The sequence below is a fragment of the Dendropsophus ebraccatus genome, chromosome 14 (genome assembly GCF_027789765.1).
Source record: "Dendropsophus ebraccatus isolate aDenEbr1 chromosome 14, aDenEbr1.pat, whole genome shotgun sequence".
NCBI classification, from domain to species: Eukaryota; Metazoa; Chordata; class Amphibia; order Anura; family Hylidae; genus Dendropsophus; species Dendropsophus ebraccatus.
The window spans coordinates 25,976,479-25,990,567 of record NC_091467.1 but is presented as its reverse complement, the minus strand read 5'-3'; positions in this window follow the sequence as shown (position 1 = coordinate 25,990,567).

Genomic DNA, 14,089 nt, shown 5'->3' with positions numbered 1-14,089 from the left:
AGTGAGTGCTGTGGGTTATTTTCTATTATATACCTTGGTCCAAGGGAGGGACTGCACCTGCTGACACCCAATCAGAATACTGCATGGAGTGCTACTTCCGATAGATAGATAGATAGATAGATAGATAGATAGACAGACAGCATTGCACAGCAATTAATTGGTGCCAGCAGCATAAGATCAGATGTCAGATTCTTTCTTCAATATAATTCAATACAACTCACAAACTGTAGGATCTTTTGACAGAGACATTATCTGACAGATTTGTTAAGCCAAAGCCAGGAATGGATTAGAAAAGAGGATAAATCTTTTAGGACCCGTTCTCTGTTTATAATCTGTTCCTGGCGTTAACTTCTGTAAAATAATCTGTCTTTTAATCTCTCAGTGTAAAAGGACCCTCAACGGCATCAATCAGTAAAAAACAGGTGCAACGTTTCAGTTCCCAACTGCAGCCTATATGAAGCATGAGATCCAGATGGGAGCTGAAACGTCGCACCTGTTTTTCATTGATTGATGAAGTAAAACCACTGTTCTTTTTAATGATTATCTAGAGTGCTGGTTAGGTTTGTGGGATAGATAGGAGATAGGATGGATAGATAGATAACCTTATCAGAGTTTGGTCTCATTGGTCAGACCTCCTGCGATTAGCTTATTACCCCCTATCCTGAGGTTTGGGATCACTTCTTACTTCTTGAGCTGGTAATACCCCTTTAATCCTTAATAGTGATGAGCGAAGAGTGAAATATTCGATCGAATATTCGATCCCATTAAAGTCTATGGGAACAAGTATTTGATTATTGAAAAACATCTATTCGACCCCTTGGAGGTAAAAAACAGAAGCTGGGGGATTTGAACGCTTATCGAATATTCGTCGAACTATTCGATAATATTCGATAGATCGAATACCTTACTATTCGATCGAATATCTATTCGATCGAACAGTATTCGCTCATCAATAATCCTTAAGGTAAATTCAGGATTCCAATAGTTCAGCATGCCATACATTTCCAGATCACTGGGTGTTGCTGGACCATTGGAATTTTCCAAATACTGTATGTTAGTTTTGTAAATAAATATATATTCATTGTAAAAACAAGCAATACATTAAACAACGTGATCCATTGATATTCAGCTCTCACAATATTATATAGAAATAATAGGCACCCAACAATGTTCAGAAACAGATGTATCTGCATATCATATAATGCAGTATATAGTATATGACATACCTTTCTATCCGCTGATCTGTCACTCCAGTGTTACGCAGCAGCTGTCTATAACTTATCTGAGAAGCCCAGCCTTGCAGGTTGTATATATAGAGGAAGCGGCAGATACACCCTTGCACTGCTGGCACAGACAAATATCAGGGCTGCCCTTGTGCAGGATCCAGCCTGGCTGGAAGGAAAAGTGTTAACTCTACTTCCTACAGTCTATGAGTCTTCTTTGTGCCTGTAGGCGACTCTTGTATACTCCCCTCTGCTGATGGAGAAGGCGGATACAGGTGTGAAACCACTTCATGACGTCAGATTCCTGTGCAATCCACACAACATGGAAACAAATACAGTGGATACACAGCAACAAGAAGAGCCTCTATAAGATGCTATAATATACAAGCTACTAACTTGCTCATAGGGTCCCTTTAAATGCTTCTAGGATACAATATCCCTTTAAATCATATAGAGGTCACTATAAAATATGCAATGCAATATCACAGGATATACAGTTTAGGCACAGTATGGAAGCTCCAAGACCCCCTTTATATATCCTAGGAAGGCAACTAGTATGTTGAGAACTGCTAAAGATTTCTGATCCTTAGCAGAATATAATGCCTTAAAGGGGTTGTCTCATGATTACATTATTATCCTCTATATCAGGGTTGAGGACTTTTGGCCCTCCAGCTGTTGCAAAACTACAATTCCAAGGTACCCTATTCCTGCTGTATATTGAGGATAGAGGATAACAATCTTATTTCGAGGGAACCAACCCCAGTGTCTCAAGAATGGGGGACCCAAGTCTCCAATCAGAATGGAGCAATGGTTCCCAATGGGAGTCACGAAGGCAGCTGCACACTGTACTTGACTATCTTCAGCTGCTCCCATAGAGAATGATTGAATCTGTGTCTGACAAAGGACTCTTGAGATCATAGGACCTCTATCTGCGATCAGATGATTATTCCCTATCATGAGGATTGGAAGATAACTAGGGACACCCCCTTTAAAATATAGGCTTGCTGTGGGTCTGGCTGCTGCAACCTCCTCTAACCTCGAGAATGGGGTCATCAGTGTCCAAAAAGAGTCCAACACGTCAGTCCTAACACATAAAGAGTGTGACTGACTGCAATAAGTGGTTGCGGTCAGTCATTGTGGATGACAGATATCACTAGTGTATGACCAGCTCTGGTCCCACAATGAGCAGTGGCGTAGCTACCATAGAGGCAGTTGCTATGGGGCCCATGCAGGAGGGGGGTCCCGGGGGAGAAGGTAAGAGCGTGTGTCCTTCAGCTTAACCCCTTATGTACTGCAGTGTGTAAGTGACCCAATATTTACTTACATGCTTCAACACAAAAAAAGGGTTAACAAGCAGAAGACAGAGATTTCTATTTCACTGCACTGATAACCCCTGACCTCTAATCACCAGCTGGCAATCAAGTAGAAAAGGAAAATGTGCAGAGCTCCTTGCAGAGGTCAGGGGTTATCAGTGCACCAGCAGTAAAGCATATAAATATATAGTGCTTTGTGTTGTGCGTAGGGGAGGAGGGCCCCTTAAAATTTTCGCTATGGGGCCCTGTGAATCCTAGCTATGCCCCTGTCTATGAGGACTCCTCGGGATTCTGTTTTTGTTCCTGTTATTACACCGAGACATCCTTCCCCCCTTCTTCTTCTTATATAAGACGTTGATATGCTACAAATCTTCTCCGTCTTTGCTCCTTTCTGCATTATACGTGTGCATGGCTGGGATTCTCCACGTCGCAGCCAGTACGAGATGCACCTGATATAACATAGTATAGTATGCCGTATACCGGAGTGACCTGTGACTGTGATAAAATACAACATAGTAGTGTGACTAGGTCACATCCAGTAAGGGAAGCATGTAAGTGCATTATAACATAGTAGTGTGAGTCTATCATATACAGTAAAGAAGACTGAGACTCCGCTGTATTACCTCACGTCAAAAGGAGAGAGGTGGACTAGTGACTGTAATACACGGCTTGTCATGGACTAACAATGAGCAATGCCTGGCTGGTAGAAATGTGTTACCACTTTTTGTCATGTTTTAATGTATGATTAGGAGGTCGTCTTATGACTGGAACACATCTCACTACTGTACAGATGGGCAACTGAAGGCATGGAAGTGGCCATATGCAGAGGGAGAACTTGAAGCACATAGGTCTCAATGCAAAGTCTGTTATAGGATTCTCAACTATGACAATTTAGGCCACCCTTAGCTTCGAACAAACTGGAAAGGACACCTGATAACATGAGCATGTTGTGGAAAGAAGATGAAGAACCTGAACGAAACCCACATAGACATGTAAAAACTAGGCGTAGCTATAGGTGGTATAGAGGTAGCAGTATCACCTGAGCATTGTCGCATGAAGGATCCCATTTTCACATACAGACATCAGTATTGGGTATGTAGGTATATATGTATGTAGGTGGCTCTGGTACAGATTTTGCTTTGAGACCCAGTTATACCACTAAGAACATACAAACTCCATGATCTCTGGTTAAATTCAGGTACAAGACAAAGTGCTAACCCCTGAGCCACCATGGAAATGTTCTAAAAAGATGCTCTATAGTCTTTGACAAGTGTTTGTTCAGATCACATAGGCAACCTTATGTACTTTCAAGACAGCTGGGAAATAAATCACAAGATTAGTTTGTTATGACCTTCTTCAAGTTTATGGTTTTGGGTGGAGTTGGTAGAGAGTATGGACAAAATATTACTCACTTCTACTTCTGCAATGTGGGGGTTGTGGAATTAGACTTAGAGAGGTTGTCTGGGCAAAATAAAGTTGTCCATTATCAACAGGATGGGGGACAAGTAAGAGATTGGGGGGGTCTGCCCTCCATACTCCCACCTATCTCGGTATTGGGCCCCCGGCTTCTTTGTGGCCTGTGGCTCTATTGATCCCTATGGAGCCGAATACTTTCTGGCTTACTCGGCTCTTTCTGGTGGCTCCATAGGAATGAATAGAGCCGCGAATTACGCACCGTTCCCGGGACTGTATTCATTACAAGGAAGCCAGGGGTCTGATTCAGAGATTGGTGGGGTGTACAGAGGTCAGACCCCTGCGATCTCTTACTTGTCCCCTATCCTGTGGATAGGGGAAAAGTTAATTTTGCCCAGACAACCTGTTTAAATAATAAGTCAGGACATTGTATAATTATAATAAAACTAGCTGGGCGATCAGCTGATCAGTGAGGGTCCGACTTTTTAAACCCCCACGTGATCAACTGACATTACTGGGGTAGGTTATGGGAGGGCATGGCATCTCCTGGATGGATAGTCAGACTATATAAAGTGGTTGGTCATATGGCACACAACCAGGAACCATAAGGCGGCCCCATTTTGATCACTACTACTCTTCCAAGTACACCATTGCAGTCATGTATATACCAGCATGTATTATGTCACTGTGTGTTACATATCATCTATTACCTATGTAGAAGACCAAAATAGCTCAGACATAGGCAAATAGAGAAGTTGTGTGTACGTGTCAGTTGTAAAGTGTAAAGCTGGAAGATAAAACTAAAAATATAGATTATTTACCAGTTTCCCAGGCCCAATGTTATGTAACCTAGAAACAGTATATACCACAGCATAACAGTGTGACACATACACATGCTATGACACAAACAGTACTATAACAATATAGAACTGATTACAACCACCTACAAAGTCTACCATATTCCCATGCATTACTACAACTTTCCCTTTGACACTACTTAAAGGGGAAATTCATTTTTATCACCCAAGGGTCTGACAACTTAAAAGTATTTATAGTAAGACCTCAAGTCCTCAAGGACAGATTAAAGGGACAATAGGTGAATTGAAGGAACTGTTTATTCACACATAAGGATCTGACCTTATGACTTTTAGGATAAGCTGTGTAAAGGGGATTTTATGTACATAGGTCACCTTGAGCAAGCATGGTCTTGGTCTGTGAGATCTGCTCCTAGTGGGAACTAGAATGTGTGTTGGAAATTCCATTGGGGTCCTCCATTGTAGATTCTATAAAAATGCTGCAAGTATTAAGCAGGATACTGTAATGAAAAAGCAATAAACCCAATTAAAGTTAATGAGCGCAGTGTGTGAAGTGTGGTGGTGAGACGAAAGTGAAAGCCTGCTCAGCCAATCATGATAAAGATGGGACAGTGCCATGGCCAGTGATTGGCTTAGTGGGCTGTCACCCTCGGGATGAGTTTTGGAAGTGGAGAGGGGGGGGGGGGATTGTCTCCTGGGGACATAGGAGACCTATAGGAAGTCATTGGGGGAACGTTTGGATAACCCCTTTATAGAGGCACTGTCATGATTTTTTTTAAAAAGAAATCAACAGGGAATCTGAAAGAAGTTTCACAATATACTCTATGTTTTCTATGTTTAAATCAATGTTATATATACAGGGGCGTAACTAGAAATGGCTGGGCCCCACAGCAAACTTTTGATTGGGGCCCCCCCCTCCTCGACCAACCACTATGCCATCAACACACCCAGCTCTACACAGGTTCTATACACCATATAAATTACACTGCAGTTATATTAAGTGACTCACAGGGGACGCCTTCTCTCATTAGAGTTGTTTCCTTTTCATTTTCTTCTCCATCTGTCCTGGGCCATTATAAGAACTCCGAGCCACGAATCCACAGAATCTGCCAGACAGACAAATTAGGCTCTGTGTAGACAGCTTATAGATTGCCCCTTGTTCAGTCCTCCATATAGATGGCCCCATGTGCATCTACTATAGTAGAGATCCCCCTCTGTGTAATCCATTTATAGTAGATGATACCCTCTGTGCATCACCTATATCAGAGGTAGGGAATCTCTGCTCTCCAGCTTCTGCAAAACTACAACTCCCATCATGTATGGACAGTCAAAAATAAAGCTGTAGTTTTGCAATAGCTGGAGAGCCAAGGTTCCCTATCCCTGCCCTACAGTATATGGTCCCCTCTGTGTAGTCCTCTTAGATGACCCCTCTGTGTCAACCCCCCCAGTGTAGTTCCCCTTATAGATGCCCCCTAGTCCCCTTCATAAATGGCCCCTCTGTGTAGTTCCCCTTTTAGATGGCCCACATTCCCCATAAAAGTAGCCCCCAGTGTTGTCCATCCCCGTCCCGCATATAGGTAGCCCCCAGTGTTGTCCATCCCCGTCCCGCATATAGGTAGCCCCCAGTGTTGTCCATCCCCCATATAGGTAGCCCCCAGTGTTGTGCATTCCCATCCCCCATATAGCCCCCAGTATTGTGCATCCCCCCCATATAGCCCCCAGTATTGTGCATCCCCCATATAGCCCCCAGTATTGTGCATCCCCCCATATAGCCCCCAGTATTGTGCATCCCCCATATAGCCCCCAGTATTGTGCATCCTTAGCCCTCAGTGTTGTCTATCCTTAGCCCCCAGTATTGTGCATCCCCTTCCCCACATAGCCCCCAGTATTGTGCATCCCCTCCCCCACATAGCCCCCAGTATTGTGCATCCCCTTCCCCACATAGCCCCCAGTATTGTGCATCCCCTCCCCCACATAGCCCCCAGTATTGTGCATCCCCTCCCCCACATAGCCCCCAGTATTGTGCATCCCCTTCCCCACATAGCCCCCAGTATTGTGCATCCCCTTCCCCACATAGCCCCCAGTATTGTGCATCCCCTTCCCCACATAGCCCGCAGTGTTGTGCATCCCCTTCCCCACATAGCCCCCAGTATTGTGCATCCCCTTCCCCACATAGCCCGCAGTGTTGCCCCTCTGATTAAAAAAACAAACACATAACTCACCTAACCCCACGCTCCCCCGTCGGTCGCCGGTGTCCTCTTCTCTCTGCCTCCGCCTGATGAGCAGCCCTCTGGTGAAGTCCCGGCAGCGTCATCGCTGAGCGCTAAGTGTGCGCCGCGGCGGCTGGGACTTCCGGTTTGTGTTCTTAGTACCGGAAGTCCCAGCCGCGGCGGCGCACACTGAGTGCTCAGCGATGACGCTGCCAGGACTTCACCAAAGAGCTGCTCATTGGGTGGGACACTCTTGTGATCGCAAGCAGAATGCTTGCTTGTGGTCACAAGAATGATTGACAGGGCGGGAAGCCTATGGCTTCTCGCGCTGTCAGTCAGAACACTGAACACCCGGGAGGCCCGCTCGGCCGCCGGGTGTTGCAAGCGGTCATCTTCGGGGGGCCAAGGCCACGGGCCCCCTGATGTTAGGGGCCCCGTAGCAGCCGCTACGGCGGTAGTTCCGCCCCTGTATATATATGTCCAAGTGCCTCCCTTTGTGTCAGACTGCCGTCCGTGCTCCCTCCGGACTGATATTTGGTCTTTTCTCTGTTCAAAAAAAGAGACCAAGTCTCACTGCTTTGCACAGAGTGGGATAAGTCATCACTGTGTGTGTGTGTACAGCTGCTGCACATCTACATTAAGTAACAGAGAATCCTGGGGGTGCTTGCATTGTATGGTCAGCTCTCCTGTCACACAGCACCAAAACCTCTGTAACCACACAGTGAAATTATTCAGGATGTAGACAAAAAGAATCAGCAACACTCACTAATGTAATGAATGGTTGTTTTACTGCAATGTAGCAAACACCCTATAGACAAGAGGAAATTAGGACAGGTGGTGGCGTTCCACTGAGGCAAGAGCCATTTCCAACTGTTTCACTTCTACTGGCCTAGTGGTACTACACTGTGACAGTATAATGACTGACGTTTTGCATAACAAAAAGCAAAGAGCATTGCATAGTTGATAATATAATTAACAAAACTTAATTGGCTTAAGTTGATATACAACCCGCATGATAAACATGTGAGCGTGCAAAAGACATCGACTTCCTGTTTTTTGAACAGAAAAAAGCCCAAATATCAGAAGCACAAAGGAAGCATGGAGCACAGTTTAGTCATAAGGATAACATTGATTTAAACATAAAGGAGAAGTCCGTCCAAGAAGTAGAAATCAATATGGGCAGGGGGTGGGGGAATAAAAAACAAGTTATAGTCACCTGACCCGGTAACCTTGGTGCCAATGCAGTGCCATGTCCCTCTCTTGGACCACGCCAGCTGTCTTCTGAGCTCCCCGCCACCTATGTCACGACCTGGCGGTTGGATGCCCCGCTCAGCCAATCAGTGACAGGGGCAGGACACCGTTGCAGTCACTGATCGGCTGAGCAGGATAAATCTCACCAGTCTGTGATGTGGATCCCGGGTCGTGATGTACCCTGAACCAGGGAGAAGATGACATGCAGCAGGGTCCTGGAGCTCTGTGATGTGGCACAGCACAGGTTTCGGGGATCGGTAGGCATATTGGCTTTTCATTCCACCCCAACCCCCTGCCCGTAGTGATTTTTTAGACCCCTCCCCCCCCCCCGACTTCACCTTTAATAGAGTATATTGCAAAACTGTGATTGCAACCCCTGTTGATTGCTTAAAAACTCTCCGACCATAGTAAATATATCACATTATACTATATAAAGTTGGCTAACCACAAGTATAACAAAAAGCTATAATGCTCATAAATCTGTCGGGATGTGCTGCTTTTACATTGCCAAGATGGTCTTATTCTCTCTCTAAACTTTTATTGTTATAGAGAAGACTTTTAATGGGCTTACATTTGGTGAATGGAGACTAATGCTGCATACGATATTACAGCATTAAGGTAATTCTCTTATATATAATTATCATGGGAATGGAGCACTTTATGAGTGGAAAGGTTCCAAGAAGAAGCTTGGGCTCTGTAAATACATTTTCTGGGAGGAGATCCACAAAACGTGCTGCATGTGGGCCCCGGGGACAGAATCGCAGCTCTACAGGAATAGTACAAATTCCCTGAAATAGTTTAATGTGAGTACAAGGTACATGAGTACATTATCTTCATACACAGGCTACTGTCCCCAGGAGTTTTGCAATAGTACCTAAAGTCCTTGGAACTGAGCCTGGGAAAGTAGAAAATTGTCTGATGTCCTCTATGTACTGTATAATACCTATAAATTATAGTCTACAAATAATAATACCATATACTGTATTGTGCCCATGCAGAGATGCTATACATTAGGCAGCAATAATTCCAGGCAGATGTCAAAGTACCAGTGATATACATTGCCTCTAGCATCATGACTGATGATGACATAGTGCTGAAAATAACACTGATATACAGTGACTAAATACCATCTTCACACATAAAGTAATCTGATAACAGTACTATAACATATACAGCAACTTTAGATATGTCCTCAGACATGCCAAAAATCCCACTCCAGATCCCAAGATGCTATTACACACTCCCCTCGGATGGAGCAAACAAGTCAGATTTGATTGACAGTCGGGGGGGGGGTTGAAAGTCGTGCTTTCCCGGACTCCCGTAATAACAGGTCTGAAAGGACTAGGAGGCTTCTAGGTCACTCGCTCACCGAGATGCTTAGCATGTCCGTGAGCATTCTTTGGCCTGGGCATGGACAGTCAACTCTGAGACTTGAGCATTTTCTAGTCTGATCGTTCGTCATTTGATTACCGGTGACTGAAGAAGCTACATGGATACAGGATATGTTCCCACGCTGTTTAAACAATGGACGTTCCGCATGAACGTCCGTTGTTTAAAACTACCTACTGCCAGAATTAATGATCATCCTTAATCATCCTTCCTTAATTCAACAACAGCCATTCTCGGGAGCGGCTGTTATGTCTATACAGCGTGGAAACATAGGCTGAGACTGTATCCTTCTTCAGCCACCGGTAATCAAAGGCCGAATGGCCAGACTCTAGCATGCTCCAGTTGCACCAATCACTACTGCTTATATTAGCTTCATCATTGCCTGCATCATAGCCTCAAACTGACAAAAGTGCAGTGTTTGTCTCTGATGTGTGTGCCTAGGTTTAGGCTTATGGGCAGACACAAGATCTTGTCAAACGAGTGACGTAAAAGCCTCCCAGCCTGTCAATCACACCTGGAGAGATGTGATTACACCAAAAGTTTTGGCCATATGCCCGTCCTGTATGTAATTAGCACATGGTGCTTGGATTGATAAAAGTATTAGAATTTATTACCCTTAATATGCCTAACAGGTTTCCTTTAGAAATGTCCCAGTTCCTATGTAGACATATGTGTTTCCATGGTAACAGACTACAAACAAAACTGTGTAGTCTGATCCTGCAGTCATGTCCTTCACTTCATGCTGTTACCAAATGTACATTAGCAAGAAGTGGGGGACAGGACTATGACTAGAAAAGACTTTCCTACATTTACAGGATATTATCGGATACTGTTCTTGGTCCTATATGTATAGCTTTTACACTATGCAGCAAAGCTAAGATGTGGACAGATTTAGACCCAGTACTTGGATGCAAACCGATGATGTCAGGCTAGATTAAGAGAGATGTTATATGATTTTGACTGCCAAGATTGTATGGCTAAAGCTATGTCTAGTCTGAGTCTTACACACCCTTAGATATACATATGAGATCACTAACCTTTGTTATTGAGGAGTAATATAGATGAGGCGGGAATGAGTCACATCATGTTTTTTGCACTTTCTTTTTAACTTTCACAATGAAGACTTACCTGCATAGAGCCGTATAGAAGATCAAGGCTAGGTTTAGCTAACAAGGTCGGCCCACACAACCTGTCTGGTGTTGTTTACTGCCATATCGTAATCTTTTACGCTCACTATAGGAAGGATGATCACCTGTTGAGTGAGGAATTCCTGTTCTGCTCATATTACATGTGGGAAAGGGTGGCGGTGCCTAAATCAGCTGTGGCTCTTCTTCATACCATTCATGTGGGAAAGGGGGATGAAGCCTAAATGAGATGTGGCTCTTCTTCATACCATATGACATCCACTTGAGTGGCCTATTGTGGTCATTCTTAAAGGGCTTCTCTAAAATTAGAAAAAAGGATCAACATTTTCCAGAAATCGCTCTAGCCAATGGGCCGTGTCCACAATTGCAGGTCGGGACCATTCTTTTGCATATGTGTAAGGAAAAGAGTGGCGCTGTGTTAAAAAACAACAACCAGACTGGCACTGCCCATCATCTAGGGCCTTCTGATCAAGCTGTTAGGAGGTGTTGGGGCATTGGTTATTGGAGGGCACACACAGGGATTAGGCTCTGGACGGCCCAGATAGTCACCGGTAGAGAGGATTGTTTGATTTTCTGACAAGAACGAGCAGCTCCCACATTTTGATTGTCCACCATCCAGATACGTCATTACTCTCCTGTCTCTGCCCGGATCAATGTTAAGTGCTTAGCAGAAGCTGGACTGCTATGTATCTGTGGGATATGACGACAGGCGAGTTGGCCTCATGAAGTGTATGTCAATCTGTGGAGCGACACATTGCCCCTTGCTGGTGTGATGATGTGGGGAGCCGAGCCACCACATACAACAGTTTTCACCTCTAGTAATAAAACGTAGGAAACTAACAGCATCATGGCTTCCAGCACAGAGCAAGGGTTTCCCAGTAATGTCTCCGCCATATTGTAACACTTCCTTGGGTGCCCAGTCACCAGCAGTGGCAACCTAAGAAATGTAGACAAGACCCTAAAAGTGAATTGACCTTGTGTGAATAGAATTTATATGAGAGATAGAAGAAATTTTGGAAAATTGACCTTCACCAAGAAGCAGAAGAGTCATAGGAAACTTGTCTCCTGACACCAGTTATATACTGGGATGCCAAACGATGCCAGGTGCTATTACAAGGGAGTCATGGGTGACCTGCCCCTTGTCAGCTGTCAATCAGTCACCAATTTCTAATGGCTATATACTAGGGATTGAATGCATCATAGGGAACCTGCTTCGTGTTACCAGTTACATTCATGGAAGTAGATGCTAGGTAGAATTTTACCTGATCAGGACTTAGATGGCTCCCTGAACTCTATTGACTATTGTTGAGCAGACCCGTCAAACTGTTCGGGTTTGGCAACATTTTCCGAAAAAGGAGGTACCCAACTTCTCCAGCCACAGGAAATCAAATGCTGGGCATTGGGGTTCGAGCAACATTGCCGAACTAAAACAGTTTGACAGGTCTGTTCAACGCTACTGTTGACCCTTTCAGTTTCTTCTGTAGCTCAAGCGGCAATCCTTGTGATTCACTTCCAGGGAAGTGTAGATCTTAATCACACAGGAAGAACTAAGAAAATGGAGAAGTAGAAGGATGAAGTAATGGCCACATTCCTCACATTTCCAAGTTATGTAGTTGTCTACGCTGTCTCAGTAAATCTGTGTCTGGGCAGGTTGCATAGGGCAAAGACAGTCGGGATTTAATGAGCAGCAATTCTGCCGAAGTGGAGGGAGTCATATATAACGGCACCGTCTAAATGACTATACACACCTAACCTAGGGGATTGACCATTTGGGCGTTATAGGATACAAACCAGAGGTTGCTAAAAGTGGGGTTGGAAAGTATAAATGTTCAAATTATTACATTAATCCATATCAGTCAGGTATCATGACTATTTGGGTATTTTTGATGACATTTTCTTTTGTACGGACAATAAAACACACAGTTCACCTCTCTGGTAATCATTAGATGAGTGTTCTGTTCTCAGTTAACAGAGTTAAACTGGTAGGGCTAATCATGATGAATATATTTATGTAACAAACTTGCCTCCTTCTCCAGGTGTGCCCACTCGTTCCTACCCCTTGTTGACAGCTCATTGTCTAGGTTTACTGACCACCACTCCACTCTTAAAGCAGTGGTCGAACTGATGTCAGGAGCACTGTGGGCAGGCAAAACCATGCCTGCATGCAATGTCCAATAGCCAACTGCTCCTGACTTGCCGAGGTGGCCAATGGGAGGTAGTAGTGCTGAGGAGCCAAATGGGTAAGACCTTTTCTCCTCCGGGAAAACCCCCTTAACTTGACATGCCCTACAAGTTTACCAACAATAGTTGAGATAGGAATACTCCTTTAAAGGGGTTGCCCACTTTTTGTTAGAAGGGTGCTGTGTAGAGATGAGCGAACCGGGTTCGGGTTCGAGTCGATCCGAACCCGAACGTTCGGTATTTGATTAGCAGTGGCTGATGAACTTGGATAAAGCTCTAAGGTTGTCTGGAAAACATGGATACAGCCAATGACTATATCCATGTTTTCCACATAGCCTTAGGGCTTTATCCAACTTCAGCAGCCCCCGCTAATCAAATGCCGAAAGTTCGGGTTCGGATTGACTCGAGCATGCTCCAGGTTCGATCATCTCTAGTGCTGTGATTATAAGCAGATCACAAACTATTTGGGGGCTGAGACCCCCAATGATCAGCTTTGATTAGTGATGTAATCTAGCACAATTGGGGAGATTTATTAAACTGGTGTAAAGTAGAACTGAGTTGCCCTTAGTAACCAATCAGATTCCACTTTTCATTCCTCACGGATCCTTTTGAAAATGAAAGGTGGAATCTGATTGGTTGCTAGGGGCAACTAAGCCAATTCTACTTTACACCAGTTTCATAAATCTCCCCCAATGCGTTTAATTTCCTTGCAGCACCACCACAGGAGAAATGAAGCATTACACTATTACAAAAAAAAATAAAAAATAAAAATCAATGGACTTTCTGTGGACACCCTGGATTCTCCACCACAAAAAAAGTTGAGGTTCCTACCAGAAAGCATCTACAGTAAGACCAATGCCCAGAAGTCCTCAGCTTATAGGCAAGGGACTAGAAAGATTTTCCTTATCCATTGTGTAACTGAACATACATCAGGCATGATGCCTCATGTTATGTAACGCAGATACCTGTATCTTATTTAGCTGACTTTTTCACCTTGGCATAGTTGCGGGTTGGCAGCAGCTGGGGTCCCACTAGAGTTGCCTATCCTTGCAGTCAAGCATCCATGGCCTTACACTCCCTCCCATATATCCTAGTACAAACTGTTTCCTTCTGGTTGCCAACAATGAGCTGCTAAATACCTCCAAGCCA